We start from the raw sequence: 13,816 nt of genomic DNA on the forward strand, positions 1-13,816 counted from the left end.
TCGGGTTTGGCGCTCTTGGAGGCGGGGTAGTCTCCCGTCCTCCATTCCGCCTTCACTTCCTTCTGCTCACCGGGGCTCCCATCTGCTCACGGGAGCCCCGCACCCCCATCAGCACTTCTTCCGGTGCTGCCGCAGAAAGGCAAACTTTTTCCAGGCTTCCGGGTCGGCGGCCATTTTTCACTCGGGTCGCAGCAGTGATCTCTTTTTCGGCGCAATAGACTCCACAAGATTTGTACCGCGGGGCGGGCACCCGCTCAACTTAGCACCATAATGCAGGGTGGGCACCTGCAATTAAGACAGCACCCGCCGTTTCCTTCATCACGGCATAGCTGCCTATTTCATGATATGTATATATTTTTTTGCATATTTTATATAGCGCGAACTCGACCCGAAGGTATCGGAGCGCTCATGAGCACCGTATTTACATTACATATTCAGGCACTGGGAGATTAAGTGATTTCCCCAGAATCACGGGGTGTGGATGCGACCTTGAGCTTTGAACCCTGGTTTCCAGCACCAAAGTCGGCAGTTTAAGCCGATGGACCACATCCTCTCCAATTTGGTATCACAAGTCAAGTTATTCATTGTATGTTATTGAATGTGTGGTATGTTATGTTACAATATTTCATGTCCCATGCTACTTCTATGAAAGCATTATGCTTGATTCGGCTCAAAATCTTCATTGGCTATTTTCAATAGGTGGTTCGTGTTAAGGTGTTTCTTAAAATGCTTCCAGACATTAACAGTTAAGCTGGCATTCATAGTGCTATGGTAATTTACTTTCCAGTGTGGACTTCTCAGACTGGACCTGCAAGGGGGCATCTGCAGAGAGTGCATCCTACGTGTTGGTAACAGCTATAAGGCTCAGCTTCCAAGCCAGGCCATGAGGTAAAATCAGCTGGTGAGGTGCTAACGCAGTTGATTTAAACTGTCGACCTTTGTGTAATTGCATGTGGGGTGGTTTCCTAGATGTAAGAGCTCAGGACATACACACATTTAAACACCATAGCAACCACATAGGTGAAAATAAATATTTAAAGGCATACGAGACAGTTAATGGACCGAGACTATATGGCCCTGGAGACACACTAGCACCAGCAAACGGCGTCGCCGTGCTTCACAATGAACAGAGTTTAATGTTCGAAAGCGGCAACATGATCGCATTCCGTTTCAGATTGCTGTGAGTGATGTTTTTATAATTTCAGTGTAATGAGTGACATTTCAATAACTATGAGTGACACTTTCTCACAAGCAAAATCAAGCAATGAAGACAAGAGTAGCATATAAACAGCAGAAATTCCATCCAACAAGAGACTATAAGAAGAACTTAAAACCGCTGAAAACACCAGAAATGGAAGGGCACTGCCACAGACTGCTGTTATAAGTTGAAGAAGGCAGGCTGGTACTGCAGCTGGTCTGAATATGATCTAATTAATCTGATCATTCATGACGGTGCATTAAACCATCCTTTGTATTTTAGATTTACTGCCATAGTGTGAGACATTTAATCAAAATGAATATAAAGTAGGGTTGCCAGCACAACCCTCCCCGACCCCCAATCCGGTCCCCACACTCAAACACTACCCTGCACGACCCCCCAGCACTACCTTAAACCCTAAAACACTACCCTACACTACACAAACACCACAACACTACCCTAAACCTCTACCCCCAGTACGACTCTCCACCGACCCCCAGTCTGGTCACCACACTTAAACACTACCCTGCATGATTCACAGCACTATCCTAAACCCTAAAACACTACCCTGCACTACACAAACACCACACACTACCCTAAACCCTAATACACCCCCCCAGCATGACCCCCGACCCCCAGTCGGGTCCCTACACTTAAACACTACCCTGCACGACCCCCAAACACTACCCTAAACCCTAAAACACAAGCATACATTACACCAACACCACAACGCTACCCTAAACCCTAAAACATACCCCCAGCAAGACCGTCCCCAGACCTCCAGTCCGGTCCCCACACTCAAACATTACCCTGCACGACCCCGAGCACTACCCTAAAATCTAAAACACTACCCTAAACACCACAACACTACCCTAAAACACTACCCTAAAACACTACCCCCAGCACAACCCTCCCCCAACCACAAGTCCGGTCCCTACACTCAATCACTACCCTGCACGATCTCCCAGAACCACCCTTAAGCCTAAAATACTATCCTACACTACACAAACACCACAATAGTATAATAAATAAGGCATAAAAATTGTATAGTAAATAAGGCGCTCTACCATTCAGCATGCAGCTTGAATAGAATGTTAATTGTATTCTGTGTAAAGTCCAGTAGTATTCAAATTGTTTGTATTCACTAAATGTTCTGCATTGTAAATGAAGACTATTCAATTACAAATAAGTATATGCTTAGTATTCTGTTAGTATTCAAGAAGTACCACTCACATATCAGTTGTCTTCATGCAGTGGCGGTGCGTCCATTGAGGGTGTTGGGGCGTTGCCCCACAAGCCGTCCACGCCAGCAGCTCCCTCAGCATCTCTGAACTGAAGTAAACTCTCAGTTTACTTAAGTTCAGAGACGCGAGGGACTCGGGAGAACTGAGTCTGTCAATCATGTCAGACAGTCAGCATGACGCTGGACCGCCCACCCCCTTCAGACTCGGTGGGTGGTCCAGCGTCATGTTGAGGGACATCATCATGATAGTCAGAACAGGGGTAGCATGCAGCAGCACAAGTGCGCATGAGTGGGGACGTAGGGTGATTTTTCCTCCGTCCCCACTCATGCGCACTAGTGCCTGCTCTGTCTTGTGCATAGGAGAGCTAGGGTCGATCTCCTAATGGGCAGACGGGCAGAGTGTAACCCTGCTCTAAGTCAATCCTGGCGCTGGAGCAGCGCCAGGATTGGCTAAGAGGGGTTGAGAGGAGTTGCCACTTGATAGTGATCCGGGAGTTGTGTAGGCGCCAAGAAAGGGACCCAAGGCGGCGTGGACCTGCGTAGGTAGGAAAGATTTGTTGTAATATTTATTTCGGCAGCATCACTCTCTGCTCGAAAGTCACTATTATTTGAAATTCTTTCCCATTCTCATAAGAGTCGTTCGACGAGCCAAGTCGAGGGCAGAGGTCAAAAGGTAAAGCATGGTTCACACGCACTTACTTTGCCGCGTCATAGTTCATCACAGATGTATAGATGGTTTCAGTTTCAGGCCTCTAGTGTAAATAGCGCTTCAGCTGCCTGTTGGCCAGACTTATTTATTCTAAAATGTATAAAGTGGGCTTTGGACGAGGCCGTAGTTCATGATTCGGATGACTTTGTTTTCTATTTCAATTGTCTCCTCGTGATTTAATGGTTTTCTTCCCTTTTGTTATGTTTGTCCCATCGAAGAGAATTAACCTCTCAGTGCTCTGATTGGTTTACTTGGATCCTTCCACTGCTTTTGTTGTGTGCATTGATAGAACTACTCTCCTGTAAGCACTGCATATGTGCATTCATTTCTTGCGCTCTGTCCTGTGTCCGGCCCATCCCTTCAATTACGTCCTGCCTGGTTACTCTCTGTGTTGCTTCCCCCGTCTCTCTCGGCTTTTCTTCATTCTCCGTGTGTTGCAAATGCTTCTCCTGTCCCTACTCCAGCTCGTCCTTTGCTTCCTATGTCACATCCCTCTTTTTTAAAACCTATCCAGCCCTCACCCGGCTATTTCCTTGTTCCTATAATTTTATTTTAAAACACCCCCTCGGCCCCCAACCCCGCGCAATTCCAGGGGTCGAACTAATCTGACTGGGCAGAGACTGGTGCAACTTCGTGACGGCGGAGGGCAGGGGATAGCAGTCTCACTCTCGACGACGTTTTGTAAAGTCTCACAACATCCTGTGAATCTGCGCAAATCACTTAATGCTGGAGCCTAACAGTCAAAAATGTGACCTTTCCTGTTTGTAAGGTACCTCGGGGCTGGGGTTCATGTAAAACGCTTCAATGCATTCAGCGCGAATTAGCGCTATTTAACACTGCAGAAACACATTTTTCATAGTTTGTTACTGTACGCAGCATTGGAATTTTTTTTTGTGTGTTCCTTCATAAACTTGTTGTGCCTGTGATTGTGAAACCTATTGTTATGCAGGATAAGTGTTACTTATTGGCTGAAGTAACCACTCGTTTAGAGTAGACTCATTGCACAGCACTCTGACCTCCAGGCTTAGTACTATTATTGTGAAAATGTGATTTACACGCGAGCAGGAGGGGCCACTGCAAGCTGTTTTATAGTTTTTCACAGTGGACTTGAGATTCCGTGTCATTCCGTCTGATTCGCCCTGGCCTCAGCCCTGTCTGCTGTCTTTATGGCCTGACAAATGGCTTGCATGCAGCCTACATAATAAACTCACTGGTTTGCTGACCTCAGGCACAGACAAATGCAAGCAGTAAAATTCAAGCCATTTGCCAGGACATAAACTAACAACAAAAAAACACAGGGCCTGCCTGGTAACAAATTTGCTTTAAAATTAACCATTACCCACTCTTTTTCCCCCCAAAGTTTTCCAGGGAAGACCCCCACCCTTTTCCTGGGTTTGCTCGCTACAGGGCACTCATCCCAAACGTTTCTGCCCTACCACTTTAAAATGTCACCAGCCGCCACTGTCTTCATGCACTAGCCTTCTCAAAAAGAACACTATTGAATACTACAATTGGCGTAAAATAGTCTTCTAATGCAGTAAAAAGACAGGTTAACCACTAAATGTAGTATTCAACTTCGGTAAGGGGAGTGAGGGAGGGTTTTTTGGCATGGAGCAAGAAGGATGATAGACTCCACCCCCACCACCCCAGCGAAGAAGGGTAGGTGCATCACTCTTTCAGCTCTGGAGTCCCTGGAGCACCAGGAACCGAAAAACAGGGCTTCCAAATCTGGGTAACGCGTCTCAGCATACTTGGTCTCTCCTGCTGCCGCCAATAGCGTTAATTTTGGTACCGATCCACAGAAGGTTATCAAAGAGGAAGACCTGATTTGGGTAGATGTAATTTACAGTAGAACGTTACTCCAGGATAAATGATGTTTCTTGCCTTCTGATTAGTTGGTTTCTCTCTGGTGGTTCCTCCATTCTCCATTGTTACCTTGGGTGCTGTTCTGCAGGTTGTGCTAAGCTCTGTTGTGCATACATGTTTATGCTAAACCCGCCTGCTGCTCTCATCCCCATTGGATTGTTTTAGTACCCGTTGAACGTTACCTCCGAATATCAATTCCTGCAGTGGGGGTAGTCCAGTCCAACTTCAGACTGGGCAAACACATAAGCGTAATTGACTCTACCTCTCGCTCTCTAATTTGATTCAGTCCTTGCCTAACAACCTCTGCATGCAGCATAGTAGCACCCCTCTGGTCTTAACGCATGACATTAAAACGCTTCCCACATAGGCCACACTATAAACGCACTTTTTTAACCAAGCCACATCTAAGGAACTAGCTTACGATCTGTTCCACAAAATGCCTTTTGGATCTCCAGAAGAGTGTGCGGTGCTATGCAAATGCAACTAGAATGCAGTACAGTATCTTCCTATGTGTTGTAGCTGGATGCTGACACTGTTGTTATTCTGCAGTAGCCAAGCAATGGGGCCTGTGGCCCTGTCACCATCCCTTATTAGTAGAAGACCAAGTGACATTTATTCCGTTATACTTCTCTCCCTGACAACCCTCTGTTGGGATTCATAGACATGTCTGGCTTCCAAGCTTCCCGCTCTATCAATCCCTCAAGCTTTTCGGCAGCTACTGCAGCTGATTATATTAAACCTGCTGCACTGTGCGTGCAAGATGCTTCTGCACCTAACTGTGAGGGGGGAGGGGATGATATCAGCCTGAAGTCTTGGAGCAGTGAAAACTCTGTGCAAGAAGGCTTACAAAGTACAGGCATGAAATGATTCAATGCACATAACCTCGCTGTAATCTAAACACCTCAAGTAGAACCCAGTTGCAGAAGTGTTTTCTTTTCTGCATCGTCTGTCCAGATTTTTCACCTTTTTCTGGTCACTGTCTGGCTGACAGAATGTCTCCAGTCACTGGCTAGTGCAGAGGATAAATCTGGCACCTCAACCACCACCACCTCCCCAGAACATTCCAGAACCTGGGAAGACTACACCTGAAGAAGAAAGTCCTGCTGAAAGACGACTCCTGGCAGACGAAAAGGATTCGGTCAAGGTCTTCTGAATTCTGCTGGCACCCGGAGACTGAAACTGACTTCTAATGGTCGAGTGGCTACCTCCTGTCCAGAGACACAAAAAGCAGAAGGACTCTTGGTGTCCGAGACGGCCGCTGATCACCGAAGACTAGGCCCTGCAGGTGACTTGGCTGGAGAGAGCCCTGTTCTGCAGAACCCTTCCTCGTAGAGCTAGGGCTGCAGGACTGACTAGAGGGAACTTTCATGGCAGGTGGTGCCTTGAGGTCAATTCTTGTTTGGGGATGACTTGCTTGCTGTATTCGACGTCTGCTCCATCGTGTTCAGCCTGAGTTGCATGCATGTCCAAATCTATTGCAAAGGGATTTTCAATGGAACTTTACTTTTTGTAGAGACTTTCACCTTCAATAGTCAAAGCTTCACATTTTGTGTTCCCCATGACCTATTTTAATGATCTTCATATCTTTTTGTTCATTAAATGTTTATCTATTTTTCTAAAATGCTTAGGAAGTTTTATTCTATTTTTTTTGCTTAACTTTTTTTGGTACTGCTTGAGCTTACAATGTTCTCAAGGGGTTGCCCTCTGCTGTGCCACAGCTAAAAAGGGTTGATTCTCTCAGAACTGTGTTTTTTCCTAACCTGAGTGGGATTGAGTTGGAAGGGGTACCCCGTCCCAAATTAACAAGCCCATTCATGGCACTACTTGAAGCAAACACACAACAAAATTATTAGTTCAAGAGACTTTGCAGAGCTTATGGTTCTGATTCCAATTTTGAGAGCTTAGGGGATCATAACTTTTATTACGCATGTCGAAAGTAGGAGTAGCAGGAATAGATTTGGGACTGGTGTGTAGGAGTGTTGGCAGTAGATAATGGAGGGTATTAGATCATCACTGTACAAGTCAATGGGAAGACACCATCTACAGCGCTGTCCTGTCATTTAAGGCACATCTCTGGGAAAATGGGTTGTTTACTGTCCAAAGAGAACCATCTCGACTCCCATAGCGCCTCATGCCCAAAGTTTTAACCAAGACTTCTGTATTTGAGAGGTGCAGGTTCCTGCTACTTTTCAGTGAAGGAAAGGAAATATTGGTGGGAATGATGGGTATTGAAACCATTAAAGGAATGTATAGCACACTCGCTTCTAGTAGCACAGGGTTCTTAGAATTGTATATCAGATCACAACACTAGAAGAGAGCAGAGATTCAGGGGAAAAGTGTGCAATGGTTTCCTGGGAAAGGCGGTGACTCTATGTAAGGGCACAAACTGTAAATGAACAAATGAATACACTTCTAGAAGCATGGGAAGGAGTGCAGGAACAAAGTATGCATGAGTTAAGCTTGAGACCACATACAGCCCAGGTGTGAAGAGTATACATTGAGGTGGGAAGCATAGACAAGTCCAGAGGTTCTGATCTGTATTCAAAGCTTTCGTTTCTGTGGAACTTATCAAGCGATGTCTACCATACTGCGAAGAATAGAAGAGCACAGTGTGCGCTTGAGGCGAGCAGCGCTGGGGACCGGAGAGTCCTGTTCCTGCTGCAATCATCATTCGTTCACGTCACCAAACGTATTGAGATCGATGGCTTGGTATACACACAGTGCCAATTACAAGTTAGTTATTATTAATAATGTACATGTCGGTATCGATAAATAACTTGAATTATTGTATTTGCTACAATAATAAACATGTTTAAAATAACAATTTTACTTGTCCAAGAGCTGGTGAAAAATCGCCTGCGTGTTGTTCTCCCTGAAGCCTGCACATTTCTAAAAATCTTGTGCAATATAAATTATGTATCAAAACTGACAGATGGCCATTTTTGATGGTTTTTACATATAATTAGTGATGCAAAAGAGTATGCTTCCCTACATATATTTATTTATTTTAAGTCTAGCCTGGGCAGCGCATGCTCTGCTCTGCGAGGCATGCTGTATTTGAGAAAGGACTTGAAGCCCTGCCCACTCTCCGCACAGATTTGTCATTGGCTTGTGGCATTGTTCTTCGTAAATGCTGGCTTCTGATTTGTTAAAAGGCTTGTTAGTCACTCCTTAGTACATCCTTGTCTTTATTTGTAACCTCCCATGAGGAGGCCCCTTTACTTCTGTTGTTATAGTGTATGTCTTATTTATTCTGTAAGCACTATTTTCTTTAACCCTTTCGATGCTGATGACGAGCTCAGCTCGTCATGATGCACGGTTGAGCTGTGCTGATGACGAGCTGAGCTCGTCATGAACAATGGGAAAGTGGAGCCTGCAGTACAGGAGGGGAAAACACCTAGCAGCCAAGGTGTTAATGAGTGTCTCCTACTGCAGGCGAGACATACTTTCCTGCAACATTTAGCACGCCAAGCACTTTCACAGCAGCCCGGCACAATGGCGGATACAGCTTTGAAATGAAATAGGTCTGGCATTTAAGAGAATTTCAGCTATTGACATTGTAAAGGACAATGCCTTTTATTTATGTGTTACTTATCAAAACTGATAAAAGGCATTTTCATTTACAATGACAATAGCTTAACCCCATCGTCGCGGGACTAATTCCCCCGCATTGCCGGGGGGAGGGGGGCCGTGCGCGGCGCCACGGTGCTGATGACGAGCTCGGCTCGTCATGCAGCACGGTGGCCGTGTGCTGATGATAAGCTGAGCTCGTCATGGCCACGCCCGCTCAATGGAACCCCCAGCACAGTGGGGCAAATATCCCCACATGGCCACCATGCTGCATGATGCAAGGTGTTAAATTCACGCAAATGCGAGACCTAATGCATTGCAAATACTTGTTTACTACATTGTTAGCCATGCAGCGTTGTATCGTGGCGTACTGTTTTGGAGCGCAGTGCGTTTTATCGTGCCCACATTAGCCTTGCAGCGCAATACACAACAACGGCTGCTTCTGTCCTCCATCGCTCAATAACACTCGTTCTATTGACAGAAGAATACTGTGACTTCTCCTTCGGTCGCCAGCTGCAGGTGCATTAAGCCGCCGATCTACCTTGCAAGCATACACCGCTCACGTGTCTATGGTGGGGTAAGAACCCACTTACTTACCCGATGATGGGCCTGTAATATACGAGCTCAATCCGCCGAGGCCACGCCCAAGAAGAGCACAATCAGCCCCGGCTTCGACTGCAGACAATGGACTGAAGATCACTGTGAAATGAGGCTCGTCCTGGATAGGGAGAGGGTGCAACACGGCTCACCCAGGACAACAGTGGTCAACTTTTCCTGTCACGTTTTTCTGCGCGTTGTCACCTACGACTACATTCGGAAAGCTGAAAAGTGAAAGAGAAAGTCTAAGTCCAGCCGGTAAAACAGGTGTTGTGTAATATGTGGTATCCCCACGGGATCAGGTATCCCCTGCCCTTTGGCAGGCTCCGGAGGTCGCGCCTATTGGCCATCTCAAACGAGCCTCCAGCTGCCCCTCCCACCCCAGAAGAAGCGAGCCTCGGCTATAGCAGGCAGAAGCAGCTGCGCACCGAGCAGAGCTGCTGATGGAAATACACCTTTCTGCTTTAGAGCCGAGGCGCCACCAAATTCATAGAGGGTTAAAACCGTTTGTCAATTTCCTCGGGGCATATTGTTAAAATAAATCACCAAATCTGTCCATTGTAATGTATTATTGTTAAAATAAATCACCAAATCTGTCCATTGTAATGTATTTACAAATGCAAGAAATCGTAGTTGCAGTCCTTAACACGATGATGAAAACAGTGCGCATGACCTAAAAGGCTTGGTGGTATGTCTTCTATGCTTGTATTATTTTACTTTGAGCCCTTATGGTACGAGTTGTTTTCCCTCTAGCTTGTATTTAGGGCAGGCTTATCTCTCATTAAAAAAAACAGCAACAGGCGCAATTCACATTAGCACTGTGAAATGCGTGCTGCTTGCTCAAGTTTTGAAACACTCTGGCAGACTTTAGTTTTATAATTAATTAACTCGAGGGTTTTACATCTGTGTAGCACAGCGCTAGGTTGTATATTGTCATATGTAGAATGATGTTTTATCAGGTTATTTTAATAAGGGCTTTTGTTAAACACTACTAGACATCAGACCCCTACCCCAGTGTGTTTTGTGAGTGGGCATGTTCAAAATAATCTGTCCTAAGGCAGCGCAGGTAGACCGTCTGTCTGTCTGTCTGTCTGTCTGTCTGTCTTTCTATCCTTCTATCGATCTGTCTATCTCGTCTCCCTGTCTGTCTACCTGTCTATGTATCTATCTATTACAGTAGATATCGGAGGATTGCAGGTTACCTTTACCGTTGTCTTGTATGATATGTGATTCACTTTCCCTCTTCTATCCCTCTGCTACCATTCTCAATCCAAATAACTGACCAACATATCCAACACTCAAATTACTTTCATATTTCACTATACAAATTCACCACTAATCCTTTTATGGGTTCCTTAGTAGCATGCTACTCGCTGAAAAAAGCATTTCAACACCCCATCAGGGGTAAATAAGCGCTATTTAAATGCAAACTTTTTTCCCTCTTCTATCCTTCCGCTATCCTTCTCAATCCAAATAACTGACAAATATCCACCACTCAAATTACTTTCATATTTCACTATACTAATTCACCACTAATCCTTTATGGGTTCCGGAGTAGTGTGCTACTCGCCAAAAGAAGCATTTCAACATCCCATCAGGGGAAACAAGCGCTATATAAATGCAAATACAATACAATACAATCTATCTATCAATCTATCTGTCTGTCTGTCTGTCTATCTGTCTATCTGTCTATCTATGTAGTCATCACGAAACAGAACACTGTATCGAACTCGGAAGGATGGGAGCCACACTAGGCCCATCATGCCGCTACTTTGAGGCACAATGTATCAAGCTCGGAAGGGTGGATGCAGAAGACTGCCGGAAAACTCATGCACACTGTACCTCAGAATGAAGGGGGTCTGAATAGCCCTTCTTGCTAGCACTCTGATGCACACTCCAGCAAGCTTAGAAGGATAAAATGCTGAATAGGCTCCTCGTGCCAGAACTCTGATGAAAACTGTACCAATCTTAGAAGGATGGAGGGCTGACCAGGCCCATCGTGCCAGCATTCTGATGCACACTCTATGTAGCTCAGAAGGATAAGATGCTGATTAGGCCTCTTGTGCCAGCACTAAGATGCAAACTGAATCAACCTTGGAATGACGGAGGGCTGACTACGCCCATCGTGCCTGCACTCTGATGTTAACTATATCCAGTTTGGAAGGATAAGCTGCTGACTAGGCCCGTCATGCCACCACTCTGATGCAAACGTTATTGTTCTCAGAATGATAAGATGTTGATTAGGAGCCTCATGCCAGCACTCTGATGCAAACCGTATCAACCTTGGCAGGACGGAGGGCTGACTAGGCCCATCGTGCCTGAACTCTGATGCACACTCTATTGAGCTCAGAAGGATGAGATGCTGATTAGGCCCCTAGTGCCAGCACTGGAATCTCGTGCCATCACTCTGAAGCACACTATATCCAGCTCGGAAGGATAAGAGGCTGACTAGGCCCCTCGGGAGAGCATTCTGATGCACACTCTATCGAGCTCAGAAGGATAAGATGCTGACTAGGCCCCTCGTGCCAGCACTCTGATGCACACTGTATCAACCTTGGAAGGATTGTGGGCTGACCAAGCTCATCATGCCAGCACTCTGATGAGTACTATATCCTGCTCTGAAGGATAAGATACTGACTAGGCTTCTCTTGCCAGCACTCTGATGCGTACTATATCTGCACAGATGGATTAGATGCTGATTAGGCCACTCGCACTAGCACTCTGTTTGTACTAAATCCAGCTTGGAAGGATGAGATGCCGACTAGGCCCTTCATGCCAGCACTCTAGTGAGTACTATGTCCAGCTAGGAAGGATAAGATGCTGATTAGGCCCCTCGTGTAGGAGAGTAGGGTCTGCTATCCTATGGTCACCCCAAATTTTTGCTTTTTGCTTCACTGGTTTATGACTTAATGTGGCTGTGGGCCTGCTAATCAGACCCACAGCTTGCTGTTCTCTCTCTAAATTACTGCCAATGCACTTTAGGTGCATTACGAATTGGAACTGGTTCACCTTATTGGCCTCTGTAACAGTGTACCCTAGGTACCCAGGGCATAGGTACTATGCCGGTTCTATGGTCCGACCATTATTTAATTAATTTCGTGTTGTTAGCTGAGCACCAGACGAGTCAAAGAGCTCATAAGGACGGGTCTCGTCAAGCTAGAGCCTTTCACCTGGTGTCAGCTGATATGCTCGCTGACGCACTCCATGCACATCCTTGCATTATGACTGGGAACTTAGAAGTCGACCTGCCGCTAGTCCAGGACTGGCTTCGGACAAGATTCGAGGAGCTTGCCCCTCGGAAACCGGCCAGGACAGCCCCCTGCCAGGATTCCGCTCCTTGGTTCACCGCTACTCTGCGAAAAGCGCGCCAGAACTGCAAAAGATCTGAAAGGCTCTGGCGGCGCAGATATGCGCCTGAGGAGAAACTGAAGTACAGGGGTGCGATAAAATCCTATCACAGACAGATTGCCGAAGCTAAAAAGATCTACTTCGAGCATAGAATAGACCAGGCTGATAACACGAGCCGGGAACTATTCCGAATTGTGAAGGAATTCGTAGAGCCGGTGGCGGCCGCTAGGGTTCACTCCCATACTGAGGAGTGGATCAAGCAGCTTGCTGACTTCTCTGTGGACAAGATCCGTAGGATTCAGGACTCTTTCGATCGGGTGGGGTCCCTGGAAGTGGCTGCAGCTGTGGAAAGTGATCTGAAGGTCCTTCCATCCGCTGCAGCCGAGCTGGCGCCCACTCTTTCGACGTTCCCCCCTCTATCCTGCGAGTCCTCTCTGGAGCTGCTTTCCCGGTTGAAATCTGGATCCCCCTTGGATGCGTGTCCGGCTAAATGCCTGAGCTCGGTGGCACCAGCTATTAACAACTTGCTGAACCCCTTGCTCAACATGTCTCTGAGTTCTGGAGTGGTCCCTAAAGAATGGAAGCATGCTCTTATTCTCCCGCTCATTAAGAAACCTCTGCTCGACCCTTTACAGTGGGCCAACTATAGACCAATCTCCCTCCCCCCTGCTCTGGCGAAGGTGGCGGAGAAACATGTTCAGCATACTCTTACCACCTTTATAGAGAATAACAAACTGCTGCATGACTCCCAATCTGGTTTCCGTGCCAATTACAGTACGGAGACAGCTCTTGTGGAGGTGACCGACGCCATCAGGGAAACGCTTGATCTTGGGGGAAAGGCTATGTTGGTCTTGCTGGACCTGTCGGCGGCATTCGACACCGTCCCACACGCCGGCCTCCTCCTAAGACTCAGGGAGGTAGGTTTGCGGGGGACGGTGTTGGACTGGTTTCAATCCTTCTTAACCGACCGTCGGCAGGTGATCTGGGCTCCTCCGTTCTCCGCGGAAATGCCTTCGCTAGAGGTGGGGGTGCCTCAAGGATCCATCCTGAGCCCCACCATATTTAACATTTATGTGGCCCCTTTGGCGAAGGTCGCGGAGGCATTTGGAGCCCGGGTCATCTCATACGCTGATGACACCCAGCTCCTGTTTACCTGCAGGAAGGGAGAGGTTTTTAATGGCGACAGAATCAGAGACTGCCTGAGTGCTGTTTTTGCATGGTTTCAGCACCAGAACCTGAAATGTAACTCGGATAAGTCCGAGTTGCTCTTTTTTGGCTGCGCTGA

General features: G+C 46.7%; 1 protein-coding gene across 1 annotated transcript in view; it reads right to left on the reverse strand.

The window, feature by feature from the left end:
• Positions 1–9,442, reverse strand: part of LOC147717678 (butyrophilin subfamily 1 member A1-like) — a 692,641-nt gene extending 683,199 nt beyond the window's left edge. Inside the window, exon 1 of the mRNA XM_086924470.1 lies at positions 9,184–9,442. The gene's annotated coding sequence lies outside the window, so the exon portion shown is untranslated. The remainder of the gene's footprint in view (positions 1–9,183) is intronic.
• Positions 9,443–13,816: the final 4,374 nt, after the last annotated feature.

This window comes from Lissotriton vulgaris, chromosome 5 (assembly GCF_964263255.1).
Source record: "Lissotriton vulgaris chromosome 5, aLisVul1.2, whole genome shotgun sequence".
NCBI lineage: Eukaryota > Metazoa > Chordata > Amphibia > Caudata > Salamandridae > Lissotriton > Lissotriton vulgaris.